Source organism: Fukomys damarensis, unplaced genomic scaffold, assembly GCF_012274545.1.
Source record: "Fukomys damarensis isolate Sample0158 unplaced genomic scaffold, DMR_v1.0_HiC HiC_scaffold_17, whole genome shotgun sequence".
In the NCBI taxonomy this organism is placed as follows: Eukaryota; Metazoa; Chordata; class Mammalia; order Rodentia; family Bathyergidae; genus Fukomys; species Fukomys damarensis.
The window spans coordinates 47,171,810-47,175,950 of NW_022900929.1; the positions used below are offsets into that span (position 1 = coordinate 47,171,810).

At 49.3% G+C, this 4,141-nt stretch overlaps 1 protein-coding gene across 6 annotated transcripts in view; it reads left to right on the top strand.

Annotated features, from left to right (window-relative positions):
• Il25 (interleukin 25) overlaps positions 1-4,141 on the top strand; it is a 34,764-nt gene that overhangs the window by 23,638 nt on the left and 6,985 nt on the right. The window lies entirely within an intron of this gene.

Consider the following 4,141-nt stretch of genomic DNA (forward strand, 5'->3'; position numbering starts at 1 on the left):
CACACACACGCGCCCTCGGCGGGGCCCCTCCCGCAGCACGCCCCAGAGGTCGGGCAGCTCCCAAGTGTCTTTGGGGACGAAGAGAAAGGCCACAAAGCGACAGAGGAGCAAAGAGAAGGCGCAGGAGGAGCTGGGGCTAGAGTCCCTTGAGCTCGCCTAGGCTTGGGGTTGCGGGGGGGGGGACACAGAAGGCTGAGGAGGCTCCGGGGGTCGCGCGCGGTTCCCCTTCCCTCCCCTTTTCCCCCCCGGATCCGGGCTCCCTCTCCGGCCAGTCCTTTCTCCTCCCCTCCCGGGCGTGGGACTCAGTGCAGGGAATTTAGAGAAAGGAGGGAGGGGAAAAGGGAGAGGAAGGGAGGGGGGCGGAGGAGAAAAAGGGGACGATCATTCCAAAGGCGGTGTTGAGTTTCAGCCCGGGACCCTCGGGCCTAGCTGCTCAGCTCACCCGGTCCTCTCCTGCGCCTGCTTCCCCGGGATTTCCCGGCACACTTCGGGAGGGTCTGGTCGGCTCCCTCCGGGGAGCGTCCTCTCCCTGCCACGCCCCCGCTCACCCCCGTCCGCCCAGTGCAGCTCTCGGCCTCCCTTTCATTAGCCCCACGTCTGTCTTTCGCCTGGGAGGGAGCGCACTCCTTCCGCCTTGCTGAGGTCCTCTGCAGAGCTCCTTGGTGCTGCCTCTGCAGGGGTGGCAGGGCTACCCGGCCGTTCTTGTGGGACACAGGCTGGAAGTTTGGTGCTGGGTACGGATTCTGGCCCTGAGAGAGAGCACGAAGCCTGAGCGTCTGGTTCCAGATCTGCAGGAGAGCTGGTTGGACGGCCTTTTAGCCTGCTGTGCCAGTCTGGGCCTGTCCTGTCTTCAGCCTGGCTAGATCTTGCTGCTGCAAAGATTGAGAACCACCGCACAAAACAGCAGAACTCTTTCAGAGCGGCTAGGATCTAATCCCCACGAGTTCAGCCCCAGGGCTGGGCTCTTAGCTTTCTACACCTGTCCTGTCCTCCTCTCTCCAGCCACCCTCTTCCATGGATCTTTCTTTTGGGGGCATACCTCACAGCCTTTCGGAGGATTGCGGGAAACTTTTTACATTTTTAAGGTTCTTGGTATCTAAAAAAGCAAGATGCAAAATGGAGTTGAAAAGCTGCAGCATATTTTCAGTATGTATGTTTTACAAATTGACACTTCAAACTCATAAAATAGTATATAACCTCATTCGTCAGAGGTCAATTTAGGCCCTTTGTGGACCTGAGGTGGGAACTATGTGCCACACAGCCCATGTTCCACTTATCACACATCCAGCCATTTTCTAGAAATGTATGTGGGGAGCTTGCCTGCCTCAGACCTTTTCTACCCCTCTGGTAGGAGAGTGGGTTAGGGAGAGACTCTGGGGTGAACGTGGGGATGAATGTTGGCTTTGGGCTTGGCCCTCAGCCACGGAGTGTGGATGCAGACGTGGACCTGGAAATTTTTCTTTTCTTTTTTGAGACAGGGTTTTGCTATGTAGTTCAGGCTGGCCTTGGACTCCTTATGTAACTCAGGCTGGTCTCAAACTCGAGGTGATCCTCTTGCCTCAGCCTCCGGAGTGCTGGGGTCACAGGAATGTGCCACCACACCTGGCCTGGCCAGGAAATCTTAAACAGACTTATTTCTTATTAGAATGTGAAGGAAGTTTGAAATTTCCAGAAATATCTGAAGGGCGACCACTCCATCCCAGCGGCAGTCTAGTTAGAGGTAGTTGCTAGGGAAGACTTTCCATCCTCCTTTAAATCCCAGGCCTGCGAAGCCTAGCTGCCTGGCACATAGACATGCAGCTGCTAGGCAGTGACTGGGTATGACCTCTGCCTGGGGTCTGCCAAGGCAAATGAGGGTCCAAGGTGTAGGTGGGCAGGCTGTCTCCAGAGATGAGTGCTGTGGCACAGAGAAATAGATGGAGAACAGAAAAGGCAAAGCAGGCGGGAAGCTGCTCAGACCAGGCAAAATGGCCACTCAGGAGATGGGAATGTAGGTGAGGAACAGTGGAGTCAAAACAAGCAGAAAAACAAAGACTGCTTCTGGAATTCCCAGGCATGGAATAGAGCCAATCTTGGGAGTGAATCTTGGTTTATTAGCTGTGTGGCCTTGGTAAAGTTATAGAACATCTCGGTTTTTCATCTGTAGCAGTGACTTTGGTGAGGTGTAAATATATGGATAATGTCTAGCACACTACTTGGGCTAATCATATTTCTATTAGTATGACAAAATAACTGGGAAAAACAACTTAAAGGCGGAAAGGTTTATTTTAGCTCACGGATTCAAACGTTTCAGTCCATGGTTGATGGCTCCAAGATAAAAACATCGTGGCAGAAGGACATGGTAGAGGAAAGCTGTACACCTCATGGCAGTCAGGAAGTCGAGATAGTCAGAGAGGAAAGGGCCAGGAACAAGATATAGTCTTTTAGCTCCCACCCCCATGACCCACTCCCTTCATGTAGGCCCCACCTCCTAAGTTTGCATCATTTCCCAATAATTCCATCAAATTATGATCTCATCTGTAGATTACTCCACTGCTGAAGACAGAGCCCTTAAGATCCAGTCACCTTCCTAGAGTTTCACCTCTGAACAGATGATATTTTGGGGGAACATTTTAGCTCTGAATCATTATGCTATTCTTCTTCCATGCTTTTTTCTCTTTACCTTGACTTCCCTCTAACTTTCATGAAAGTAGGACAGGTATCTTTACTGAGGGCAGGAGGAAGCTTTCCCATATATCTTTACCCTCATTTCTGCCCTCTCACAAACAGGAGTTTAAGATGATTCAAATATATTCATGAAGAGTTCTAGGCTCTGGGTGCCCCTGAAGAAAATCCAGGCTGAATAGGTGGCTGAGACCCTAGGAAGGCAGCAGCCTCACTTAGCAAGTCCCACAAGGTTTACCCTGGCCATACTTGGGGAGCAGGAAGGACTCCCACCTAGGTCCCAATCTTCTAGCTCACTCTTTCCTTTTTCTAGCAGTCAGTGCCCAACAAACTGGTCTCTTCCTCACAGTACCTGGATGTCCTTGTTACTCAGAACTTCACAGGTACTCAGTGATTCTTCCAGCTCACTTCCCTTTGGACCTACAGTGCCTAGAGTACCTGGATTCTAATTCTGGTCCTGACCCTGACAAGTGACCTTGGCTGCCATGTGTTTATCCTTATCTTTAAAGGACAGTAACTGTGGGGATGAAATGGAACCTGGAGTGTTGGTTGGTTGTGAGCATTAAGAGAATGGTGAGAACGGTGTCTGGTCCACCATGTGTAAATGTTGGATAGTTGGAACTATTATTATTACTATTATTTGGCATCAGCCCTATGGGGACTTCAAGAAACTCAAATCATATAGATCATGCTTGAATCCAGTCAGTACTTTCCTACTGACATTGGAATAAAATCCAAATGCTCCACTATAGCCTGTAAGACTGCCTGTAACCTGGTCCTTACCTCCCTTATCTCTTTGTACTTGCCCTTCATCCTTTATTTTCCATCATCCCTGTCCTTTCTGTTTCTCAAATATGCCAATCCCTTTCCCACCTCTAGGACTCTACATGTCCTGCCACCTATTCCTTGATCCTCCGTCCAACAGACTCTTGATCATCACATCAAATACTGCATCCCCAGAAAGGCCTTCCTGGCCTTCTGAATTAGAGTTGCTCTCCCATTCCCACAGTAACATCTGATCTCATAACGCTGCTCTATTTTCTTCACAGCACTTATCATCATCAGAAATTATCCTGTTTCCTTGTTTATCATCTATCTCCTTCTAAGATATAAGCTTTATGAGAACTGGATTGTTCTTCCCTACATTCCTAGCATTTAGAGTTGTAGGTATATAGTAGGTGCTCTGTAAAAATTTGGTGAGTGGATATGTGAACAGAAGCAACCATGACTACAGGACCCGGGCTGGGGGCAGTGGGTTGCTGGGTTCTTTGTCTTGCTAACTGATTCTCCAATTGTCCTCCAGGCCAAGGTGACTTCTACTTAATGGTGGGCTCCTTAGCCTAAACATATTTGCAGCTAAAGGAGATATTAAAAATTATTAGCAATCAGTCCAGGGATTTAGCTCAGAGGTGGTTCCAGTGTCTCCTTGCAAGCGCAAAGACCCTGGTACAAAAAAAAAAAAAAAAAAAAAAAAAAA